The sequence below is a fragment of the Tamandua tetradactyla genome, chromosome 3 (assembly GCF_023851605.1).
Source record: "Tamandua tetradactyla isolate mTamTet1 chromosome 3, mTamTet1.pri, whole genome shotgun sequence".
NCBI classification, from domain to species: Eukaryota; Metazoa; Chordata; class Mammalia; order Pilosa; family Myrmecophagidae; genus Tamandua; species Tamandua tetradactyla.
The window spans coordinates 77,976,475-78,002,913 of NC_135329.1; the positions used below are offsets into that span (position 1 = coordinate 77,976,475).

General features: G+C 41.5%; 1 long non-coding RNA gene and 2 pseudogenes across 3 annotated transcripts in view; all 3 read left to right on the plus strand.

The window, feature by feature from the left end:
- The first annotated feature begins 12,172 nt into the window (after positions 1-12,172).
- LOC143676169 (B-cell CLL/lymphoma 9 protein pseudogene) lies at positions 12,173-13,515 on the plus strand (annotated as a pseudogene).
- Positions 13,516-13,616: 101 nt separating this feature from the next.
- LOC143675660 (B-cell CLL/lymphoma 9 protein-like) lies at positions 13,617-15,086 on the plus strand (annotated as a pseudogene).
- Positions 15,087-15,263: 177 nt separating this feature from the next.
- Positions 15,264-26,439, plus strand: part of LOC143676170 (uncharacterized) — a 74,162-nt gene continuing 62,986 nt past the window's right edge. For 2 of the 3 annotated variants that reach the window (XR_013171880.1, XR_013171881.1), the window contains exons 1-5: positions 15,266-15,367; positions 16,951-17,161; positions 17,492-17,545; positions 17,692-17,797; positions 23,349-23,472. This is a non-coding gene — a long non-coding RNA (uncharacterized LOC143676170). Of the gene's footprint in view, positions 15,368-16,950; positions 17,162-17,491; positions 17,546-17,691; positions 17,798-23,348; positions 23,473-26,439 lie in introns of all 3 variants that reach the window. The other variant, XR_013171882.1, reaches the window with a different exon arrangement.

Sequence of the window (26,439 nt, forward strand, 5' to 3'; positions counted from 1 at the left end):
GGGGGTGAATCCTTTGATAATGTTTAACATTGTTCTTTCTATAATCCTGTTTGTTTCTGTTCTGCTCATTCTTGAATAGTTTTGTTCTTATCTGTTCCTGATATAAATGGTATATTTTCTTTCAATTTATCTTTCAATGCTTTTAAATAAGAAGGGTTTGCTTTCACCAAAGTGACAGATTTGAATCACGCTGATAAGAACCACCTTTGCATTCTCCTTCTAATTAAGGAACAGAACATGGACAGGGTTTATGTCCCATGTGCTCCTCCTCATCCCATGTCCACCCCACCAAGGGAACACCCAGACTGGTTTCCCTTTCCCTTCCCTTCCTTTACCACCTTCCCCATGGGCACGTGTGCCTGAGCAGCAGATTGCTGAGCATGGCCTGTCGGTGTACTTAGCAAGCATGCTGCCATTCTGCCTGTGTCCTGCTCTGATTTGCTTTTGTTGCTCTGTGGGGACATCTCAGAGTCCCCACCCAGGGAAACGGAGCTGCAGCCAAGCCAGCACCCCTGTTATTAGAACTACACCTTCACGTGTCAGTGCATTCTTTCATTATCCCACTGATGGTGGGTTGTCTCCATGCTGTATGCCATTATCCATGATGCTGCCAAGAACAGTCTATACAGATTTCTAGGTGTGGTCATATAATTCTTTAAATATTTTGCTTTCTTGTTCAGGGATATACAATTAGGAGTCATATTATTGAATTGTAGGTTATGTGTATGCTTAGTTTTTACAAGATAATGCCACTTATTTTACACTGCCAAAGTGTTTGGAACATGGAGTATTGAAGACATTCTGCTGTTTCATGCATTTGTCTACAAGTGTCAAGACTCTTTTGTTTAATTTTGTCAAATTTTTGGCTTGAAATATCCAGTTTACTTTGAATTCTCATTTATCTGATTACTAACGAGGTATAATATCTATTCATGTGTTAATTGTCCTTTCAATTTCCTCTCCTGTGAAATGCTTTGTCATGTGTTTAATGGTATTGATAATTGAAATTTTGCGGTTCATACTTTGAATTTCTATCCACTATCAGTGGCATGAGTTGCAAATTTGTCTGGTGGGTTGAATTTACCCATTGTTAGGGTGATTTTTGATGAAAAGAAGTTCTTTGTTTCAGTGTATTATAATTAATCTTTCCTTTTTTGGTTTACACTCTTATTAATTAAAGAAATATTTTCCAGTCATTCTCTAATATTTTCTCTAGCTGTTTAAAGTTTTGCCTTTAGTAATAAGTAGCAAAAACCTGAAGAATTGAGATAGCTTTTGAACACTGAAGGAGCACAAGCCAGGCAGCAAGAAAAGCATGTGCAAGAGGCCTGTGGCAGGGAGGGACCACGTTGGAATTCAGCCTGAGGCCAGGATGTCAGAAGTAGATGGGTCAGAGGGGAGAGCCCATATGATCCCAGAGCTGCACAGAAATGATGGTACAAGCATTTGAAATTTCACTGGATGTAAAATCAGAATGCAGTTAGTCTCATTATAAAATACTGAAACTAAATGATATACTGAACTCTAAAAATGACTAACATATTAAAAACCATAAAGTGAAACATAAAATTTCAAAAATATAAAAGTTAAGCCCACATGGCTGTTTTATAAATTATTAGAAGAAAACTTAATAAGACCACAGTACTTAAGTGTAACAAAATAAATACTACATATAATACAATTTAATTAGTCATAAAAATTTTTAAATGTATCTATTTAATTTTCTTCAAAGCACAATCATAAAAAAACAATGTTTGTTATTGATGTCACAGTTGAATCTTGAGCTCATTTTTGGGGCAAATATTTCCATCTGTTGACAACCTCTTTCTGACTCAGAATATTAATGAGGACATAATTATAAACTAACTCTCGTGATATTTTCCTCTATCTGCTGTTTCCTTTTTCATTTGATTCCTTTGTCTTCAAATAATCCCATAACTGCTTTTATAATTTCAAGGTTCTTTTGAGAACCATTTTTTTTAGTCTTGTATCTCTTGATTAAAGGCACGATATTTCCAGTTTCTCTTTATCTTTCTTGTTTCTGTCATGTATAAGGAAAATCCCACTCAGAGTTAGCCATATCTGTTTCAATTCTGTCATGTATGTGTTCCACGACCCCAGAAAGGCTTCAAGCTTTTATTCAAATCAGAGCTCTGCAGTGACACCTGTGCAATGGGCAACCCTTCTCATCCACTGTGGCCTATGCATGGTGGCTGTGCATTTGTTTCACCTTTTTACCAACACAGAATTATTATGTTTCTGATCTCAATACATTAATATTCACCTTTCTTTTTTTTTTTTAAAGATTGAAATAATGGCATCCTAATCCACCCAAACAGATTGAATTTTGGTAATTAAAAATGGCGGTCTCCTGGAATACCAGGTCCCCAGGGGGATTGCTAAAAGGTGAGACCCCAGAGGGCTGCAGGAGGCCAGGGCAGGGGCTTGGGTTCTGCTGTATATACTAGGAATGCATTGTTGGGTTTCGAGTAGGGGAATGACCTGATGTGCTCACGTTTTAACAAGGTGACCCCGTGAACCGAGGGAAGAATAGACTGAGGTGGGAGCAGAAGGATACAGGCAGCTACTTCAGTGAGAAATGATGGTGAGTGTCCAAAGTCAAGGTCCATTGGATGTAACGCTGGCCACTGGGCAGTGGGTGAGCAGTGGGGTGGAGAAGGGAGGGAGTAAAAGCTGATTTGAAGGTTTTTCCTTTTCCAAAAAACCTACAAGATAAGAAAGAGAGAGGAGAGGGTTTGAACTAGAGTACACACAAGAATTTGTGGTTTTAAATGTGCAAAATTCAAAGCAAACAAGTAGAGGTGTGGAGTGAGTAGTGGTCTGTATGGCTTCTGAGCAGAAGGAGAAGGTAGAAGCCAATGATGTAAATGTGGGACTGGATGAGATCTAGGAAGGCAATATGAACAGAGAAGAGAAGGCGCCCATGGTCAGGGCTCTGGATGACACAAAGCTAGCAGTCATGATGAGGAAGGTCCTTTTAGGGAGACTGAGGCAGGAGGGAGACCCGATGGCTGTGGCATCCTGGATGCCAAGACCAGGAACTACCCTGAAGGGGAAATGACAATGCATCCATCTTTAAAAGTGCATTTCCGTGGAATTGGTTAAAAAAGTGAGAGATCACACTTTTAAGTAATTTTTTTTGTAAAGGGCAGCAGAGAAATGGGGTCCGTAGCTGGATGAGGAGATGGCATTCTTATTTTTTTAAAGAATGATTTTAGAACATGGTTGCATGCATGTGAGAATGATCTAGAGGAGGAAAGGAAACCAGTGCTTTTGGAAAGAGGAGACAACAGGAGAAAGAAGTCTTTGGCAGGTGACTGGGATCAGACTGTGCACAGGCAGAAGGAGGAACTGGCCAGAGATAGAGAGCAGGGAGTTCCCAGAGGGAGCCAGAAGGGTGCCTGTTTTCAGAGTCATGGGCAGGCCCCTTGTGACTGTTTCTGGTCTCTCTATGAGATGGTGGGGGCATTTGAATAGTATTGGATATTTAAGAATAGAGAAGTTGTACAAAAATTGGTTGTCAGAGATGGGGTGGGTGGGAGGAGTGAATTGACCCAGAGTTTTTAATTTCCCAGCCATGAAAGCAAATGCCATACAATTTATTTGCTTAAACAACAGAAATTTATTGGCTGGTGGTTTTGAGGCTGGAAGTCTAAAATCAAGGTATCATCAAGGCAACACTTTCTTCATGGAATCTGTGGCACTCTGGGGTTGGCTGCCTGTGATCCCTGCTCCTTGTCTTTTCTTTAACTTGGCAATGCACATGATGGCCATGTCTTTTCCTTTCCCTTCCAGGTTCCCTTCATTTCCAGATTCTGACTACTCCCCGTGTCTCTCTCTCTCTCCAGCTGACCCTCATAGTGTCCATAAAGGAATCCAGTAATCTGGATTAAAGCCCAGCCCGATCCTGTAGGGCTATACCTCAACTGAGGTATCTTGAAAGGATTCTATTAAGAAAAGATCCACACCCACCAATTGCAGATCAAGACCAAGACATGTCCAAATTGGGCTCCACAATTCCAGCCAGCATACCAGCTAGCACAGTTTGAGGGTGTAGCAGCTGAACAGCCCATGGACCTGTTTTCCTGTGATGGAGGGAGGTGGGTCGTCAACCTGGGGGCCACAGACATCAATTAAAGTGAGGACCTTCAGCTCAGGTGTGCCTCTTTCTGCAGCCTACGCAGTTGCTCAAAGTCAAGCTGGAGAAGGTGGAGAGTTGGGTTTATCAGTTGTAGGGAGAGAAGAGCCATGTTTGAGAGCTTATTTGAGGGAGTAAGCCTAGCGTCAAAAATCTAAGCTAGGTGAGAAAAAGAGGATATGTGTGGTTAAGAAATGAGAGAAATATGGTGCAGCCTGTTTCCCATATGTGACTTCCAATGTGCTCTTCAATATTGCCATGTTTTTATTTTTCTCTTTGACTTTTATTCTGAGGTCTGCCAACCCATATTTCCTCTCTATCTCTTGTCCTGTCAGAGCTTCTCTGGATGTAATAGTTCTTTCTTGGAGCTCTGTTTTTATAGAGGAATTGCTTCGTTTAGTTTGTTATTTCTTTTTTCTGTTTGTGGTGATGTGGGTTGGTTAGAAATTTTATCTTCTTGATGGAAATTTTGTTCCAGTGAATACTTTTTTTTCCCCACATCTTCTTTGGCTACATTTTGCATTTTTATTCTTCTTCTGTTTTTTAAATCTTTGCACAGCTTTGGTGTGGGTTCTTTTGGATTTTTTCTCATTTTTAATGAAGTGAGATCCTCTTGGAAAACTGAGGAGAAGACAGTCATGCCCCAAGGGAGCAGGAAGTCACCTTGGCTATAGTGACCTGCCTTTTAAAACAGGGCTGTGTGTATGAGTAATTGGTTCTTAGCCTTTTCCTCTTCCAGCCTCATTTTTCTAGAGATCAATTTATGCCTCCCCTTGTTTCCAACACAACTCCAAGGTAGGATGGAGCCTGCCATGAGACAACTCTGCTGGCCTTTCTTCAGCCCTTGGAGAAAGCCTGGGGCCACAGAGGCCCATGGAGGTTCACAGAAGCCTAGAGAGGTCCACAGAGGTTCACAGAGGCCCATGGAGACCCATGGAGTCTCACAGAGGTCCATGGAGGCCCACAGAGGCTCACAGAGGCCTATGGAGGTTCATGGAAGCCCAAGAAGTCCATGGAGGCCTATGGAGGCCCACTGAGATCTATGGAAGCCCACAGAGACTCATAGAGGCCTACCGAGGTTCACAGAGGCCATGTAGGTACACAGAGGCCCAGTGAGGTCCACGGAGGCCCACAGAGTCTCACAGAGGTCCACTGAGGTGCACAGAGACTCACAAAAGCCCATGGAGGTTCATGTAAACCCACTGAGGTCCACAGAGACGCATGGAGGTGTATGGAGGCCCATGGAGGCCCATGGAGGCCCACGGAGGTCCATGGAGGTCTACAGATGGCAACAGAGGTTCACAGAGGTCCATGGAGGCCCATAGAGGTCCATGAAGGCCACAGAGGTTCACAGAGGCCCATGGAGGTTCACAGAGGTCCATGGAAGTTCATGGAGGTCCATGGAGACCCATGGAGGCCCACAGTGGTTCACTGAGGCCCATGGAGGTTCACAGAGGTCCATAGAGGCCCATGGAGGCCCATGGTTGCTCATAGAATCTCACTGAGGTTCATGGAGGCCCATGGAGTACTATGGAGGCCCACAGAGTCTCACAGAGGACCATGGAAGGTCACAGAAGCCCACTGAGGTCCCTGGAGACCTAAGGAAGTCCATGGAGGCCCACAGAGGCCCAGGCCATTCACCAGACTGCTCTCTTCTAGAGACTGCTGATTTGTCCCTTAAGCTGTGCCACGATTTTTAAAGTTAACTTTTATTTTAGAATAGACTTTTATTTACAGAAAAGTTACATCACTTTGTTTTTAAGATTCCCAATCAGTGCATCTGCTCAATTTCATTTGTTTCTAGCTTGTTTAGAAAGGCATCTTGCTCCTTCTCATCCTCATGGCCTGTTACTTGGTACAGTGCCCACCTCCTCGGCACTCATCAAGGGGCTGCACCCAGCCTATTGTTACTGCCACCAGAGAGCTCATGGGGAAGTCAGCTCCTCCACCTTACCTGGAGCCTGATCTGCACCCAGCGTTTGCTCTTCATGAAAATGTGCTTGTTCCATGATAAGAAATAGAACTGGAAGGTCAGAGAGACTAGGAAAGCTCAACTTCAAAATAGAAAGCCAGACTCTTTTCATAAGTGATTGCAACAATTACACAACTGAGCAGTGTATAAAAACTCTGTGCAGCCATATTTCCAAATTACACTATTTCAGACTTTAAAGCTTTTTGTCAGTCAAATGTGTGTGCAATGGTACCTCACCATGCCCTTGATTACATTTCCCTATTCAGTAATGATCCCAAACAGCTCTTCATATATTTATTGTCTTTATGTGTTTCCCTTTGTAAAAAAATACATATATTGTATTTTCGCAACTTTTATGTTGGGTTGTTTTTGCTTTATCAGTCTTGTTAAATGACATCTTTATATATTTTCTTATACTAAAAAACTGTTTTTTTATGCTCTCCACATTTCCTCTCCCAGCTTGTAGCTTATCTTTTGGCTTTCCTTAAGGTTTATTTTGATGTGCAAAAAATTTAAATTTTGATATACTCAAATCTATCATTTTCAATTCTTTATTAATGTAATGTATGTGTCTGGGCTTTGTTGAATAATCATTCCCTACTGCAAAGTCTAAAGGTAGTCAGCCAAATTTTCCAGGAGGTGTTTTGAAGGTTTATTTTTAAACCCTACAGATAACCCATGTTGAGTTGTGTTTTGCATGTGGTGTGAGGTGGGATTTTGTCTTTGTTCTGCAGTCCACTTATCAAACACCCCATCCTCCCCTCGAATCTGAGATACTGTCCTGTCACACACCAAGGCTTCATTCACACCATGGGCTTGATGCTGCTATTTTCCATTGCTCAGCTCATCTTTCTCCCTTTACCAAATGCATTATTTTCCTGAGGTCGCTGTAGCAAAAACTCACAAATGTGGCTGTTTGCAACAATAGAAGCATATTCTGGCATGGCTCTGGGGCCAGGACCTGAAAGCAAAAGGTGTTAGCAGGGCCACACCATCTCCACAGGCTCAGGCTGAGACTCTGTCCCCTGCTTCTTCCAGTTTCTGGTAATTCTCAGTATTCCTTGGCTTGTGGCTGCATCCATCCAATCTCTGCCCCTGTTACCTTCTCCTCCATGAATACTCTGTCTGCCTCACCTTTTCCTTATAAGAACATCTGCCACTGAATTCAGGGCCCATCTGGATAACCCAGGAAGTTCTCTTCATCTCAGGAGCCATAACTAATGTCTGCAAGGACCCTTTCTGCTGGGAAGGTCAGCCTTAGAGGTTCCAGGAATTAGAAAGTGGACATGCCATTTGGGGAACCCCCAGTCAACCTGCTATTATATAGATATAAAATCTCCACTTTGCTAAACTCTCTTATTATTTCTAATAATTCTTTTAGAGGTGGCATAGATTTCCCTTTAACAGTTATTTACTCCACAAGTAATGATGGATTTAGTTTCTCCTTTCCAATCTTTATGTCTCTCTCTGTCTTTTATTGTTGATCATTTAGTTTTGTGCTGACTGGAGGTTTCATTGCGATGTTGAATAGAAGTGTTGATAGCTAGCATTCATGCTTCATTCTTGAATTTAATGAAGAATAATGACTTTTTTCTAGGTGTTGCCAGTTTGTTTATTTTTATTTTTTAATATATACTCTTTTTCGGTAAGGATATCTGGTAATTTTTTTAATGTAGAAAAAATTGATCACAAATGAGGGTTAATATTTTCATTAAACTTCTTATTGAAATGTAATGTACATACAGAAATCGACACATAAGTTTAGAGCCCAGTGAATTTTCATGAGATGAACACACTCGTCCAAGCAGCACAAGATCAAGGAAGAGGATGGTGGGAGACCAGAAGTCTGTGCCCCTGGCAGTGAATACCCCTTCCCCACATGACACTCTCCTCACCCCATAGATTAGATTTGCCTGTTTTTGTCCTTTATAAATGAAATCAAGCTTCATGTACCCTTATGCCTGGCTGTTTTCACTTGAACTTTATCCATTGCATGTTGTTGTAGATTACTGAGATTCTTGTTGTATTTATTTTATTGTATGAGTATATTCATTCCATTGTTGATGGGCAATTCCTAGTTGTAAACCCTAATGAATAGTGCTATAATAAACTTCCTCTCTATCTTTTGGAGAACCTATAGATGTATTTCTGTTAGGTAGGAACCTAGGAATAAGATTGCTGTGCATAAGATATGGGTATGTTGAGCTGTAGAAACTTCTCCAGGTAGTTTCCCAGAGTGGTTGCTCCAATTATACCTCCACCTGCAGGACGTAAGAGTTGCTTTTACTCTTCATCTTTGCAGAACTATTGTCAGTCTTTTATATTTGGGATCTCGTGAATATATACTGGCATTAGATGATGGCTTTAGTTTCATTTCCCTGATGAATAATGAAGTGCAGCACATTTTTCATAGGCTCTTTTGACCATTTGAGTATCATTTTTGTGTAAAGACTCTTCAAATCTTTGACCTATTTTACTAATGGGTTGCCTATGTTTGTATTATTGATTTATAAATATTTTAAATATATTTTACATCAAGCCCTTCATATATGATGTACCATATGTATTACAACAATTTCATCTCATTCTGTCTCTTGAAATTTAGCTCTGTTAATGGTGTCTTCTGATGGACAGGTGCTCCTAATTTTAACTCTGTTCATCATTTCCCTTATTTTTCCTTTATCATTTAGCATCTTTTATATATAAAGTTCAAGATCTTTATCAATTCCAAGTCCATACATATACCATTCTATGTACTCCTTCAGAACCCTTGTTATGTTACTGTTTATATTTCAAGTTAAAATCCATCTTTAATTGATGTTTGCATATGGTGTAAAGTAAAGCCATTATTCCTTCTTCCTTATGGATAGCCTGTCAGCCTAGCACCATTTATTGATGAAACCATCCTCTTTCTTCTATACTGCAGTATCACTTTTGTCAAAAGTCAGAAAATTATAAGTGTGTGAATCTGTTTTGGACTCTCCTTGTGGTTCTCTTGGTTTGTCCTCTAGTCTCACACTAAAATCACACTCTGCAAGACTATAGATTTATAAATCTATATAAAGGCACTTCTTAAGCAGTTCTGCAAGTGATACAGATTTTTTACTCAACTTACCAATTTATACACACACAAAAAGCCCACTGGATTTTTATTGTGATTATATTAATCTATTGATTTATTTAGGACAATATTTTTTTCATCTTTACAACATTCATGTTAATGGAGGCCTTTCATTTTTCTCAAAAGAAAGTAGGTTACGGGATGCAACAATGCTTCTCAAACTATCTGTGCTGAAGGAACTATTGTTTTGTTTGTTTGTTTCACGTGTAGCATATTTGTATAATGAAATAAAAATACTGAGGTAATGTCAAAATTGACAGCAAAACTTCCATACTGACATACTTAAAATGTTTATCTCATTATAGACTAGTAACAAACATTTCACAATCCACACTTTGTGTAGTGCTGATATATAGGTTTTTATATCTTTGGTTACATTCACTTCTAGGTATTTGTGTTTTTTACAGTATTGTAAAAATATTTTAACCTATTTAAAAATATTTCTTTGATTCTGGTATGCAAACATATATTAAATTTTGTACGTTTACCTTACTTCTGGCATCATTATAAAATTAAGTTATTAGTTCTAATAGTGTGAATTATTTTGAATACTTTTGGGTTTTTTTTGTAGATATTTTGGTGCTCTAGATGTGTTGAAACATTCCATCCATGTCTTGTTTTGTAGAGTTTCTTTTTCCTTTTCTGCTTTCTTTGTCATGCATAGATAGTGAAACTTTTCCTGCATCTATTAAGATAATCATTTGAGTTTTCTTAGGAAAGTGAACCATTACAAAGTTATATAGTGAATGTATTCCTAAAAAGACACTTTTTTCACTGAAGTTTACTTTATCGTATAGTATTTATGTTATGTTACCATTGCTACACCAACTTTATCTGGTTATTATTTGCCAGAAGTTTTTTTCTCTTTTTGCTTTCAGCCTGTGTCAGTTTATTTACATGTGATGCAATTATTGACATATTTACCATTTTTCTGTGATCATAATTGTTTGTCCACTATTTATACATGTATTTTTTCTTTATTATCTTTGAATAAGACATAAACTCCAGCAAGCACTCAGAGGTGGTGGTGACAACTTGCCTAGCATATGGATGCTTTTCAATCTTGATTATTATGAACAGTATTTTCTGTTTTTATTTGGTCTTAGTTCTTTTTTAAGAAAAACATTTGCCAAGATATTTTATTATCTTTAATTCCAGATACCTCTTGCCATATTTTTTTCTTGTAATTAAACACTGAGTCCAAACATATCCTCCTTGTAGTTTTTGGATGGCAAAGCTTCTGGGCCTTGAATTCCTGAGACTAGTTTATCGTGCCTTCAAACTTGGATGATAGTCTGTTTGGATAAAAGCTCTATTTTCCACATTTGAAGTTATTTCCTCTAATAGTTTGAGAATACTACTCCATTGACTTCTTTAATATTCACATATTATAGTAAAATTAAAGTTTTGAAAATGTTGAAAGCTTAGAATGATAAAGAAAAGATTACATACAAAGAAATAAGAGTATGATTGATAGACTTTTAGCAGTAGCACTGGAAGCAAGAAATATATTTATTAGGTGAATTTTAATTTCCTAATCTGTTCTCACATTTATTTTGGAATATCATCTATAATCCACTATGTTGTTGTTGATGGTGGGCTTCTCCAGGGCCCTTTATTTCAGTCATGATCTCATTTTCCCTTGGTGAAACCAGGCCCCAGTTCATGGCAGTCCCCAAGAAGTATAGGGGGATGGGGTATGTGCCCCCTAGTGTAGGGGTCCCTGGAGCCAGTGCCTGGCAGTCACTCCCAAGGGCCTCCCAGTTGGGGGTGCCAGGAGGAGGTCTTGGGAGGACATGGTCTAGATTCTGAGTCTCTAGTCCCCCTGGAAGTAAATTCCTTCTCTACTGCTCCCAGGAACAAGACAATGTGCTCCCTCATTTTGCTCCCAGCCCTGGCCCAGAGCTCTGAGGAACAGCAATGATAGAATGAGCCAGTGTTGGGGAGCAGAAGACTCAGGGGTCCTCCAATACCCACTCCTCAGCTCAATCTTACCAGTCAGGTTCAGCCAAGCCAGACACCTGGAGGGTTTTGGCCATTTTCTCCACTTCACTGTGGTTTCCTTCACAGCCCCCAGGTGACCTTGGGTATGGGGAACAACGGTGGTGCTGGTGCAGCATCTTGGTGGTGCCCAAGCCCACCCAGTTCCTCTACCTCCTGCCCTCACTTGGGCGCAGCATGCACCTCTGCCTGGGAATGTGTCTGTGGCTGCAGTGCCATGTCTCTCGCTTTCACTGTTGTCCACTGCCCTTTCCCATGCCTGATTTGCAGTTAGATGCCTTCTCACCTTGTATTTTTGCTTTTCCTTGTTTCTCTTTCTCATTATTTTGGATAAAGATCATTTTAAAAATTCGTATAGGCTTCCAGTGGAGATGCTGCACCACTGCTCACCCTGGTCCCACCCCTGAAACCCCCTGCCCATCTCAGCTCCACTCCCCCCACCCAGGCCTGCTTTGTGGAGTGAATGTGGACCCGCTAGTGTTGCTCCACCTTGACTTAAAAATTCACTTCTGTTTGGGAGGTAGGGGCCCTCCTGGAAATTTCTTCCATTTTCCAGTGTAAAGGACAAACTGGACATCTTGAAAGATGAGGGCTGCCTTGGAGAAGGGGATTGCATCCAGGTTGAGAGCTGTAGTGGCAAAACCCTTGAGGTTTTGGGGGCCCACAATGCGAGAGGTTCTGGTGGCAGTAGGAGGCACAGCCAGAGAAGGCTGGAGCTGTGAGGGAGAGGATTCCCTTCCACAGCAGAAAGAAGTGAAGAGGGAGAAAGCCCATGCCAGGCCAGCATGCAGGGGACACCCCCCTGCCCTCTACAGACCCAGGGTAGCTTGGCGAACTCAGGGTGGTGATCACTGCCCATCCTGGTAGCCCTACAAGGATCCCTGCACCAGGAAACACAGAAGAGCACTGAGTCACAGAGATGATGCTCTGTCCCATTGGGGAACCCCAACTGGATTCCACATTCTCCAATGAGTGTGCACAGGGGACTCAGCCAGCCCATCCCAGCCCACCCCCTATGGCTCCAAGAGTGAGACCACACCCCTTAAGCCCTCTCTGGCCCAGGTGGGAGCACAGGGCTGGGAGCGGTGCCAGGGCAAGGGAAAAAGGGAGCCACATATTTCCACAGCTGCCTCTGATTGCAGAGACACTGGGACTCCACGCAATGACTCTGACATGAAAGCAGGTAATTCTGTTGACCACAGAAAGCCCCAGGATTCCTGGCACATACCACACTGGAGGACCCCATCAAAGCTACAACCCTCAGGTCACCCCCATTCCCATGGCCAGACTACTCCCCCAGAGCTCACCCCTGCACAAAGGACTGCCACCCAGTTGGTGTACATGTTTTCTATAAGATGATCCCTAAAGCTACAGAAGCTGTGAAGAGCCAACTATTATCCCTTTGCATATCTAGACCATCCCTAGCAAGACAGACAGAGCACACAGCCCTCTGAGCACACAGTTATTTGTCCTTCAGAATGATCCAAAACCTATCCCACAACAGCCCCCAGTTCCAACCAAGCAGGACCAGAATTTTCTCTAGACTACCAGTGTTGCAGCCAATATCACCCATTCTAGTACCAGCAACCAAGGCTGCTGCAGCCCCATGAGCCCTGGACTGGAGAATCCTAGAGTGGGAAAAAAACTTGCTCCTTCTGTAGGCAGCCCCACCAGCCCACCCCACTACCCCCAGAGGGTACCAGGCCAAACTTGATGGCTAACAACTGACCAGTGACCCCTGTCTCCAGGAGAACAGTAGCTCTTCTTCAGATCCCAAAGCCCACCAGTGTCCAGTGGAGAGCCATACATTCTGGGGAAGAACTCCGATGGGCTATCTCAGGGGAAGCTGGAACACAGGGAGTGCTCCTTACAAATTCTCAGAAATATCCATCATATGATTTTTCCAATGAGAGGGGATTCACAGGAGGACAAAGTGGGGGAAACTAGGCTATTAGATGAATCTCAGAAGAAACCAGAAGGATTGATATAGGCCGTGAAGCTCAATCCCAAAGCCCAGGTAAGGGACCTGGACTCCTCACAGATGTGGGAGCTCGATTTGGCCCTAAAGGACATGGAGATGTGCCTTTTTCTCCAGATGAGATGGTTCCACCTTCCATGAATTCCCCACCTGGGCCCATAGGACACAACCACCTGGACCATATGACCCCTGAGAAGATTAAGTGAGCTGATTATGCAGCAGGAGTTTCATTAAGAGGAGAGGAAGAACAGGACCAAGTGGTTATAGAGCAGTGCTATCTGAGTTTGCAATGTCCAGTTCTGCCCCATTCTACCAGGGCACCATTGATACTGTGGCCAGCTCAGAGGGACACTCTCCTCCAGCTCTTTCTCCCAACTTGCCAGCAATGAACAACGAGCCAGAGATGGACATTAATACCCAGAGTCCTCGATTTCAGGTCTGAACCCCGAGGTTCCAACCTTTGCCCAATGGAAATGACCCAGCCCCTTTCTCACTCTAATCAGATGCCTTCTCTGAATGCAAGGGGGCCCAACATACTTCTTCATGGGGAGACACTGGGGCCTGGTAATACACAATCTTATGCTGACCATGCATTCCATTTGCTAAACTGCTGGGATGCAATTTACCAGAAATGGATTGGCTTTTTCAAAGGAGATTTATTAAATTACAAATATACAGTTCTAAGTCCATGAAAATGTCCCAATTAAGGCATCAACAGGGCGATACCTGGACTCTGAAGAAAGGCCACTGGCAGCTGGGACCCCTCTGTTCACTGAGAAGGCACGTGTCTGGCATCTGCTGGTCCTTGCTCCCAGTTCCATTGCTTTCAGCTTCTGATTTCAGTGGCTTTCTCTCTGTGTCCCACGGGTCTTCTTTTAATGTCTCTGGGATGTTTTTCTCCCTAAGTTTCTGTGGGCCCTTGCTTAACTCTCCTGGGGCTTTCAGTCTTTAAGCATCTATGCTTTCTCCAAAATGCCTCCCTCTAAATTGACTCTAGTAAGTGCATTAAGACTTATCTTGGATAGGTGGGGTCACATCTCCATGGAAACCACCTAATCCAAAGGTCCCACCCACAAAATTGGGTTAGAAGAACATGGCTTTTCTGGGGTACATGAGTTTCAAACCAGCACAGCACTGGTACAGGAGCCTCTGATGGTACCTCAAGGACAGGAGGGCTCATCCCAGGACTTCCCTCCAGTGCCATCTCCTCCAGTAGCTTCCATTCCCTCACAACAGCCCAGCAGGGGCAGTTGCCCAGGAGGCAAGAATTTCTCAGGAGAAGGCCCCCTTGGCTGTCCCAGCTGTCTGCCCAAAGTTTGGCAGATGTAGCTCTGTGCGAGCCTGGAGGTCCAGGGGGTGCTGCTCCTTCACATCTTGGGAATAGCATGCCTTTGGTGTTGACAGATCGAGATCTGCAAGAAGCCATCTGCTCTGGAGCCACCAGAATGCCTGAGTTGGACCTGTCCTTGCATAATTTATCTGATACTGTATTTCCCTCCAGGGGAAGTCCCAGGCTGTAAACAGCTCCAGGATGCTGGACCTGGGTTTTTGCATGTGAGGGGAGGATGAGCTACAGAGCCTCTGGAATGGGACTAGCAGCATCTGGCCTGGGAGGTCCAGGGCTGGTGGGGTGCTGGGCATCCTTCTTGGGATGGCTCCATCCATGCCAGGCCGAATCACTGTGAGACACCCAGCTCACTTCCCTCAAGCAAGGCACCACGGGACCTCACCGCAGATGGTGGGCCAGCCAGCTACCAGCCCGCCGGGACCTCGTTCCGCCTCCGCCGCTCGGCGCCCTGCGAGCCTCCCGGCAAGACACCTGCGCCCTGCCCCCGGGGTCCCGTTCCCGGCTTAGCGCCGACCCCATGAGCAGCTGGGAGCCGCTCCTCCCGCGCGCCCGGCCCTCCCCGGACCCGGTCCCGCCCCTTAAGCTCCGCCAGGACCCCGCACCCCGCCCCGCCCCACGCTGCAGGTCACGCGGCAGGTCAGTGGCTACGCAACTCCGGCGCCGAGCGGGCCTGAGCGGGGTTACTTCTGGCTCCGCAGTGGGCGAACTGCCGGCGCTGGACGCCTCCAGGAAGCGGGTGCTGTTGGGCGCGCTGTTCCGGGAGCGCCGGGCGTCGTGGTCTTCGTGCGGTGAGTGCGGGCGGCAGAGAGAGCGCAGCGGGGCGGCAGGTGCAGGGGGCCTCCCCCGCCCGGGGTGCGCGTCGGGGCCCTCGGAGGGTTCGGAGCCTGTGAGGGAGGGTCCGTGGGGCCGGGACTTTTTCACCCCTCTAGAGGCTTGCGGAATGGGAACTGCTCCTCCCGTTTCCTTTAACGGAAAGGGAAACAGCTCCCAGAGCCGAGGCCCTTTTGCCAGGCAGAGGAGTGGCTCAGTGTGGATTGGGTTCAGCCGGATTTTAATGCAAACCGGGCGCGTCTGGCACTCACCCCCCTCCCTCACTCCCCACCCTGTCTTGGCAATTAGCGTCACCCATGAAGAAATACTTGGTCCCTTCTGGTCCTGGAGGATGTTATGTTGCTAGCTTACCCTCTTTGCCCTGTTGTAATTTCAGCATTTTCAGTTTAATATCTGCAAGGAATATGTAGAAGATCAGGCCAAGATCCCCAGGTTTTTTACAAGTAAGTTTTCTGAGAGCAAAGGGTCTCATGCCCACTTCAAGAGGAACTTCTGAAAGCTACCTGCGGTTAAGAAGGGCAGTAGGGGTGTGTGGAGTGCGCAGACACCCAGAGAGCCAGAGTTTTAGCTCCTCACCCTCTTTCACCTCTCCAACACCTCCAAAAAAGACAAGAGGCTCCTTAGCAATGGCCTTCTGTCCTAGTTTATTCAAGGCTGCCTGCCTATAAACTACTAAACATGGTAGTCATTTTCATGTTACTTAACAGTCTGTTTTCAAATGTCGAAAGATAATGATCAAAAACATAAATTCTGGAAATTGCTGATGTGTTTTTCCTTTTGCTTCTTTTTTTTTCTTTTGCTTCTATTGTTACACTCTGAATATTTGTTCACTGTAGGAAATATTTTATCTGAAAGGTAAAAATGTGTAGTTGTTAATAGATGCACACCCCTCATCCTTATGACAGCCAGGTATCTATAGTTTCCTTCAAACACATATATAAGTTTGTCTCCAGGTGAGTTTTTTTGTTTTTGTTGTAATATTTTTATTGAGATATCTTCATGCACATGCAGTCCATGCAGTGTAAACAGTCAGTGTCACAAAATAACATCCCATAGTTGTGCAGTCATCACCACGATCATTTTTAGAACATTTCTATCACTCTAGAAAAATGCAAAGAAAAATCTTATACATCCCAGACCCCTTAACCCTCCCCATCATTGACCACTAGTATTTCCATCTACCCAATTAATTTTACCCTTTGTCCCCAATTATTTAGTTTTTTATCCATATTTGTTTACTCATCTGTCCATACCCTGGATATGAGGATAAGAGGAGCAACAAACACAAGTTTTTCACAATCACATGGTCACATTGTAAATGTTATATATTTATACAGTTGTCTTGAAGAATCAAGGCTACTGAAACACAGCTCGACAGTTTCAGGTACTTCCCTCCAGCCACTCCAATACAGGATAAACCAGAAAGGGACATATGTAATGTATAAGAATAACCTCCAGGATAACCTCTCTACTCTGAAATCTCTCCACCACTGAAACTTTATTTTGTCTCATTTGTCTCTTCTCCCTTTTGGTCAAAAAGGCTTTCTCAGTCCAATGATGCTGTTTCCTGTCTCTTCCCTGGGAGTCCTGTTCCACATTGCCACGGAGATTTACAGCCCAGGAAGTCATGTCCCACAAAGGGGTGAGGGCAGTGAGTTCATCCAATTGAGCTTTGTGTGAAGGGACTGGGCAGCGTTTCTGAATCTAAGATCTGTGTCCAACAGAAGATGTCAACTGGAATGTTAAAGAAGGTAAAATTGTCTGATTAAATAACCCAACTTTAATAGCTTTTATTCTTTTTTATGTTTACCTTTGGGGGAAGTGAAGAGAATTATTATCTATATCATTTTGAAATTCTTAGCAAAAGAATCATCTAAATTAATTGAACATTTTAGCATATAATTCTTTGCTCTGGGTCATGCAGTTTTGCTGCTTTAAAAGCCTATAGGTAGCATTAGAATGGAATAAAAAACTTGGGTTGAGGGAAGTTGTATAAAACATATAATTTCATTTCTATTTTTTAGTTTTTAAATGTATATAATTTCTAATCATCTGTGTCTGTCCTTTTTTTTTCTTTGAAGGAAGGAAATGTCACTCTTATAGTGATTGGACAGTCATCCTGCCATTATATTGAGGTAAATATTAACATTAAATCTGTTCCAGAGATAAAATTTTTATTTGAGACACTAAATGCAGGTAAAATTTGCACAAATTGCATTAGATGTTGTTACTTTTCTCTTATTTGTTCCTGTAAAAATTCCCAGCTGTTCTCTTTCTTTAGCCTGTCTGCAAACTGACTGGATATTCTCAAGAAATCTATGCTGGTCCTGAGAGAGGAATTTATAAAAGATTGGGAATGAAAAGAGGTGAAGAAATTGCCTCATCAGGTAAGAGATGATGTGTATTACATAGAAAAGCTGATGGTGTGTTTTCATGTTATACTCATAGGGGAGCAAATTCATAAATCAGACTTCTTTTTGTGATTCCAGTAAGTGGTGTAGACAGTTACACCAGACTCTTAAAAGATTCCATTTCTTGGGTGTATTGACACAAGAGGGCATTGTGGAGTTTAGTACCCCATTGTGGTCAATGAGAGGGAGGGGTCAGGGGTTTAGGATGTGTGGGTTTTTTCTTTTTATTTCTTTTTCTGGAGTGATGCAAAAGTTCTAAAAATGATCATGGTGATGAATACACAACTATATATAAATATATACATATACATTATACATATAAGTAAAATACCAACTGCGCCAGAAAGGTGAGAGCAAGAAGGTCTGGGAAGCCTTTGCAGTGGAGGTAAAGTCTAAGCTGTCCCCAAAAGGATTTAGGTGGGTGAAGACAAGGGTGGGGAAGTGTGACAGAGAGTAGCATGTGCACAGAGGCATGAAAAGATGGGACTTGTCACAGGTGGTGTCTCTGGCTGGAGTCTGGGGGCCTGTTGGGAGGCTGGTGTGAACCAACGGAGAGGTTGTGACTGACTGATGTCAGGTCTGGTGTGACAGGCCAAGAGGTTTTGGTTTATTCTGAAGGCTGTTAGGGAGTCAGACAGTGTTTGAAGTAGAAAAGTGATAGAGTCACATACCCTCTGTGGAGGAGGAATTGGAGCAGGCCAAACCAAAGACAGTGAGTTGGGTTGTGGTAATAGGCTAGAAAGAAATCCCGGGGCCTGCAGTGGAGATGGAGGGAGGAGGTGGGTCTGGTGCCTATTCATGAGATGAAGCTGGCATGGTCCCTTGGCAGATGTTGTAAAAGGAGGCAGTCTCAACTGATGATGAGCTGGTGTAAACAGAGTTTGCGTTCTCTCTCTCTCTCTCTCTCTCTCTCTCTCTTTTCTCTCTCTGTCTCTGTCTCTCTGTTTATCTATCTATAATAGGACAGATTGCCAATCTTACTTTTTAATATGCTATTTTCGTGTGCTATTATGGAGATTCAATATTTGTAAGTTCTGCATACATTTATCACTTTAGAGATAAACTGCGAGTTTTCACTCTAATTAAATCTCACTAGTTATTGCCAAAATAAAGTTATAGACTTGTAAAGAAAACAGATAAATTCTAAGCAAAATACATGCTTTTAATTATTGGAGAGGGTATATTAAAATCTTTTAAAGTCTGTTGATTTCTATTCAAGTACTGTATTTCCGAACTGAAAATATTAGGTTTTCATAGAATAATTTTTAGCAATACCTCAATGAAAAGTATAAAGGCATAAATCTCAGGATTAGTATCAGAACAGTCCTACATGAAAATTAAGACAATGAAAAGATATTACGTAATTATAATTTAAAATACTGAGTTTTATAACACTTTAAAAATGTTTAGTGAAGGTGAAGATTTCAAAATAGGGAAAAATCATCAAGAGCTTTTTTTTACATCAATAGAATAATGTTATATATATTTTTAACTTTTTATTTGGCAGTAAATAATTTGGCAATAAATAAATTATTTATTTGGCAATAAATAATTTCAAACTTACAAGACAGCAGCACAATTAATACAAACCCCATATACAGAGAACACCAGCAAACCCCCTCCACCAGATACCCAGATCTGCCAGTTTTAACATTTTGCCTCCTTTGCCCTGTCCGTCTGTCTGTACATCTATCTATTTTCTGAACATCTGAGAGCAGGTTGTCCACATTTTATGCCTTGGCACATAATACTTCCATGTACGTTTCCAATAAACTAGCATATTCATTTATATAATCACCTTAAGTGTACTTTATCAAGCTCCAAAAACTTAAATCTATAAAGTTAAGATATAAAGGTTACAATCTATATTCTACTATTTTCTTATGTCCCACTAATGTCCTTTTGAACCTTTTTACCTCCATTCTTAGCTCCCATCTGGTATCATGTATTACATTTAATTGTCATTATCTGTTCAGCTTTCCTTTTCTTTTTTTTGTAGAATCATATATTCAACATAAACCATCCCATCCCAGCCCTCCCAGCACACAATGCAGTAGGATTAATCACATTCAATGTTGCAGGGTCCTCACCAGTATCCATTATTATAACTTTCCCTTCACCCCAGATGAAGCCCTACACTCACTTTGCAATAACTCCTTATTGCCCTAACTTCCACTCCTGGTAACCTGTGCTCTACTTTCTGTCACTATCAGTTTGCATGTTCTTTAATAATTAAGTTTCTTCATGGTTACCATGATCTTAAATTTAACACTCCAATTTTCTAACAATCTCATTTGCTTAGCTACCAATTTAACAACTTCAGTACCATATAAACTATCCTCCCAAACCCCTTCACCCACCCAATTCTTTGTACCTCATATCACAAATTACATAGTTACACATTATAAGTCCCAGACATTGATTTATCATATCTTATGCATGTGACTTTTAGATCCCATAGGAAACAAAAAGTGTAATTACTAATACAAAATACAATAGTACTGGTATTTATATTTGCCTATGATATTAATTTACTGGAGATTTTTATTTCTTCTTGTGGCTTTGATTTCATGTCTAGTGTCCTTTCCTTTCAACCTGCAGGGTATGACTTGGCATGACTTGTAGGGCAAGTCTGATGGTAAAGAAGTCCCTCAGCTTCTGTTTTTCCAGGAATGTCTTAATTCCTCCCTCATTTTTAAAGGTACTTTTGCCAGATACAGACTCATGGTCAACTTCGGTTTCTTTTCATAATTTCCATCTCACTATTGATACTCACTTTGTGCTCATCTGTCATTTCCCTGATTTCCTGTAGTTCTTTGTCCATGGTTTCCTTTATCTCTTTGGGCATATTTAGCACCATTTTTTAAAATGTCTTTGTCTGGAATGTCCCAGGTCTGAGCAGCCTCACTGGTGGTTTCTGGTGCTTTAATCTTCTCCTTCACCTGGGCCATCACTTCCTGTTTCTTTGTGAGTTGTACTCTTTTAATTAAACTTGGAAATTTTGATGTTTTAATGCATCATTGCTGGAATTTTGACTCTGAGGCATGCATTCCTTAAACTTATATCCTGCTAATGTTATGACCGAGCTTTCCTTGAATGCCAGAAACTGACAAAAGAAATGAAGTAAGAAAGAAAGGAAAAAGAAAACACCTTCTCCAGTCTTTGCAGAAGGCCTGGGCAGGTGCTCTCCTTCAGTTTTTTTCCATACAGTGAGTCTGGAAATAGTTCCAGGCCAAGTCCTCCCTAGTCCTTTCTGCAGGTGTGTCTTGTACTGGGCATGCAGGTTTGGCCCTAAGAAATCCCATCTACATGGGTGTGAATGTTCTCTCTTCCCTAGGAAATGTTTTCCTCATGGTCCTGGCCACTGCACTGCTCATCCTGCAGTCAGCAGCCCCTCTCCCCAGGCAACCACTTGCCTGCTCTCTGTATGGCGATCAGTGAACCACCTTCCATATGCAGAACCAGCTCTGGGAGGGCGAGCCCCATGGGCCATGGCCAGACAGATTGTGCCAGACACAAATGTTCCCAGTGTATACACGAGGGCTGCTCTGCTCCCTCTGAAACTGGGGCCATGGATCTTCCCTGGGGACCTGAGTGAATCCATGCTAAGCTGGTGGTGGAATAAGGGATAGGCTGGCCAGGGCGCTGTCAGATCCCACCACTTTTAAGCCTTTTTTCTTGATTCCTGGCTGGCTTGCCCTGATACTGCAATTCTTTTTTTTTAATTGTATAGTATAGCATATTTGCAAGCTAAGAAATAAAAAAGCAATAGTTTTTAAAGCATTCTTCAACCAGTGTTTACAGGACAAATCCCAGAGTTTGTCATGGGCTACCATATGATCCTCTCATATTTTTCCTTCTCGCTGCTCCAGAATATAGGAAGTAAGAGGGCTATATTCCCATCTCTAGCTTCTATGTATCTCTCAGTCCCCTCTATTCCATATTATAAAGCTTCTGACTATATCTTTATGCTGGTCACAAAAGTGGACTCATGTAGCATCTATCCTTTTGTATCTGGCTAACTCCACTCAGCATTATGTCCTCAAGGCTCATTCATCTTGTTGTGTGCTTCAGGATGTCATTTGTCTTACTGCTGCGTAATATTCCATTGTATGTGTATTCCACATTTTGTTGATGCACTCATCTGTTGATGGGCATTTGGTTTGTTTCCATCTTTTGGCAATTATGAATAATGCTGCTACAAACATTGGTGTGCAAATGTCTGTCTGTGTCATTGCTTTCAGCTCTTCTTGGTATATACTATTGCTGGGTCTTAGGGCAACTTGATATTTAGTTTCTTAAAGAATTGCAAAACAGTCTTCCATCATGGTTGCACCATTATACATTCCCACCAGCAGAGCAAAAGTGTCCCAGTTTCTCCACATCCTCTCCAACATTTAATAGTAGCCATTCTTATAGGTGTGAGGTGGTATCTCATGGCAGTCTTGGTCTGCATTTCCCTTATAAGCCAATGAAAATGACCACCTCTTCATGTGCTTTTGAGCCATCTATATTTGCTCTTTGGAAAAATGCCTATTCATATCTTTAGCCCATTTTATAATTGGGTTGTTTGTTCTTTTGTTGATGAGTTTTATGATTTCTTTGTATATACAAGAAACCAAACCTTTGTCCGATATATGATTTCTAAATATTTTCTCCCATTGAGTTGGCTGCTTCTTCACCTTTTTGACAAAGTCTTTTGAGGTGCAGAAGCATTTGATATTGAGGATTTCCCATTTATTTTTTGTTGTTGTTGTTTGTGCTTTGTGTGTAAAGTTTAGGAAGCTGCCTCCTATTACTAGGTCTTAAAGATGTTTCCCTACATTTTCTTCTAGAAGCTTTATGATGCTAGTTCTTATATTTAGATGTTAACTTTGAGTTAATTTTTGTGTAAAATGTAAGATAGGGGTCCTTTGCATTCTCTTGGCTATTGATATCCGGTTCTTCCATGCCTAATTATTGCAAAGACTATTTTGTCCCAGTTCAGAGCATTTGGGGACCTTGTCAAAAAAGCAGTTGACCATAGATTTGGTGGTCTGCTTCTGCAGTCACAATTCCATTGGTCAGTGCTTCTATCTTTGTGCCAGAACCATGTTGTTTTGACCACTGTGGCCATATAATAGATTTTAAAGTCAGGGACTATTAATCCTCCCACTTCATTCTTCTTTTTTATGATGCTTTTAGCTATTCGGAGTCTCTTTCCCTTCCAGATAATTTAAGTTGTTGGCTTTTTTAAAATATTCAAAGTAGGTTCCTAGAATTTTGATTGGTACTGTGTTTAATCTATAGATAAATTTGTTCCAGAAATGGAACAAAATGAAATAAGAATTACTGAAAGATAGAACCATTGGTGCAGCTGTCTGGTCCTAAGGACATCTTCAACTCATGAGGTCAATACCAGCCTCGTGACTGAAGAGGTGGGGTCAACTCCCCAGAGCTTAGAGAGGATGTAGCCACCACCTGGTATTTCAAGAGGATGAGTCCTGGGGTTTGAATGGTGCAAAATAAAATATGATTGTTGTTTTAGGAAGAGTGAGCTTGGACACAGTAAGAGTGAAATAGAGAGACAGCCATGTGATGGAGTCAAAGATTGAATCAGACTGCCAGAAGCAAAGGAATTTCATTGCCACCCATTAGAAGCCAAGAGAGAGGTATGTAATGCATTCTCTCCTTTAAGAGGAGACAAGGCCCTGATAACACATTTATTTTAGATGTCTAGCCTCCAAAAGTGTAAGAAACTAAATGTGCTGTTTTAAGCCAGTCCATCTGTGGTACTTTGTGCAGCAGCCCCAGCAAACTAAGATGGATACTAAAGGTTTGTTCTTTGAAACAGCAACAATATTGGTGAACTTTTACTACAGCAACCATAAAAAAGAGACAATTCAAATGACTAAAAGCAGAAATGAAAGTGAGAATATTACTCTCAACTATAACAACTACAAATTAGATAACCCAGATGAAATGGACAAATTTCAAGGAACACACAAACTACCTAAACTGACCCTGAAGAAATAGAAATACTGAACAGACACAAACAAGTAAGGAGATTGAATCAGAAATGTAAAACCTTCCAAAAAAGAAAAGTGCACAATTGCTTGACTTCATTGGTGTTTTTCCTAACCTTTAAAGAATTAGCATCTGGCCTTCTCAGTCACTTCCAAAATGTAGGAGATATGAGGGAACACATCCTGACTCATTCTGGGAGACCAGCCATTCCAAGATACCAATACTAGCCCAAAATATTAAAATAAAATACAGACTAATATTTCTTAGAAATATTGATCCAAAATGCTCTGTAAGTAGCAAATTCAATCAAGCTGTATTTTTAAGATATAATACACTATTATAAGCAGAATTTACTCCAGGAATAAAGGGTAATTCAGCTTATAAAATTAAGCTAATATTATGTGCCATGTAAATAGGATGCAGGGAAAAACCCATGATAATCCTAATTGAGACAGAAAAAGCATTTGATAGAACAACACCCATCCATAATGAAATCACTCAATATACTGGAGCTATAAGAAATCTCTCAGCATCAAGAAGGATCTTAGTAAAAAACACATGGGTGTCATTTAAAACAAATATTTTTATTGACAAAACTTCACACAGACACAATCTACACATGGTGTACAAGCAGTGGCTTGTGTAGAAGGACACACCTGCACCATGTACTACCTGGGCCCCATACCAAGCACTGTGTTACCCACAATCCCCACACTCCATGTACCCACACACATGCTGCCCATGCACCAAACCCCATGTGTCCACAAACCCCCCCTTCTGCCACCCTCCACACCGTACCTCTGTGTCCCCCATGTCACACCCTGCTGGTGTGTGCCGGGCCTGCCTGAGCTGTACTCCACCCCCACAGCTCCCACCCTCACCTCCACAGCCCAGAGCCCTGCACTCCAGGCTCACAGGCACCAGCATAACATCCCCAACCTGTACCTATGCGTGTGCCACAGCCCATCACCACATGGATGTGCTCCACATCCTGCTCCACATCCATCCTGCAAATACAACACTTTAGACTACTGAATGAAATCAACTTCCAAAGGAACCTTATCAAGATATTTGCATGTCTCAAAGGCCACAGAAGATCTCTAACCATATGAAGATACAGAAAGATAGAGCCCAGCCTAATGACCAAATTAAGATACCAGAGGAGATACAGACTTTGGAACAACTAATCAAAGATGTTCATATAAATCTACCATATAAAGTAAATGGGGTGGCTAATGACATAAAGGAGATCAAGAAGACACTAGAATAGTATAAAGAGGAATGTGAAAGAATTAATAGAAAAATAGCAGATATCAGAGAGGTGAAAGATGCTGTAGACCAAGTCAAAAATATAGTAGCAACACAAAACAGCAGATTTCAAGAGGCAAAAGAAAGAACAAGGAATCTAGAGGATAGGAAAAATGATTTTGAATACACAAATGTGCACTTAGGAAAAAAATGGAAAGATGTAAATTGGAGTTCAGGGCAATGATGGACAAAAGAAAGTGCAAAAATATTAGAATCATCGTGTCTCAGAAGGAGAAGAGAGGAGTAAACAGTTAGAAAGATTAGTTCAGCATATAAGGAGGGAAAAACATCTCAACCCTTATAAAAAACATAAATATGCAAATCATAGAAGCCCAATGAACTCCAAATAAAATAAATACATGTAGGCCTACTCCAGTACACATACTAATCAGTTTTTCAAATGAAGATAAGCAGATAATCCTGAAAGGAGCAACAGAAAAACAATCTACTTACATATAAAGAAAAACATGCAAAATTGAGTTGGGACTACTCAGCTGGTGCTGATGTTGGCAAGATTGTAGTGTATGATATATTTAAGATCCTACAAGACAGACTTCCAGTTAATATCTCTACCCAGCCAAATTGTCCTTCAAAAGTGAAAAACTTAGGATGGGCATAGCTCAAATACCCCTAAAGTGTGGGAGAAAGATCAAAGATGATGGTGGAGTGATACAGAGAATGTAGGGTTTAATATATGAGTATGATTGCTGTATTAATATATTGATATTTCTTTTAGTCTCCAATATCTTAGAGCAGCTAGCAGTAAAAACCTAAAATTGTAGAATTGTAACCCATACCAAACTCTGAAACCTTTAACTAATTGTTGCAATGTGCTTTGAAATTAATTGCTTTTTTGTGTATAGGTTGTTTTTCAGAAAAAAGAAAAAAAGTTGATTGTGACAATAAATGCATAGCTATATGATGATATTGTGAAGCATTTGTTGTACATTTTGGATGATTATATCACATGTGAATATGTAATATATGTCAATAAAGATGAAAAGATGATCATGAAAAACAAAACTTTCTTACTAAAATCTGAATAAACATGGATTCCTATTCCTGCCAATTCTATTGAACGTTGTATTGTAAATTCTGGTCTGAGGAATTAGGCTAGGAAAGGAAATATATGGCACCCATATTGGAAAGGAGGAAATAAAACTTTATTCCCCAATGACATGATCCTTCCCATAGAAAATCCAAAGAATCCACAAGAAAACTAACTCCTAAAAAATTGTCAGCAAAGTTGGAGCCTATCAGATAAACATGAAAAAATCAGTTGTGATTATGTACACCAACAAAGA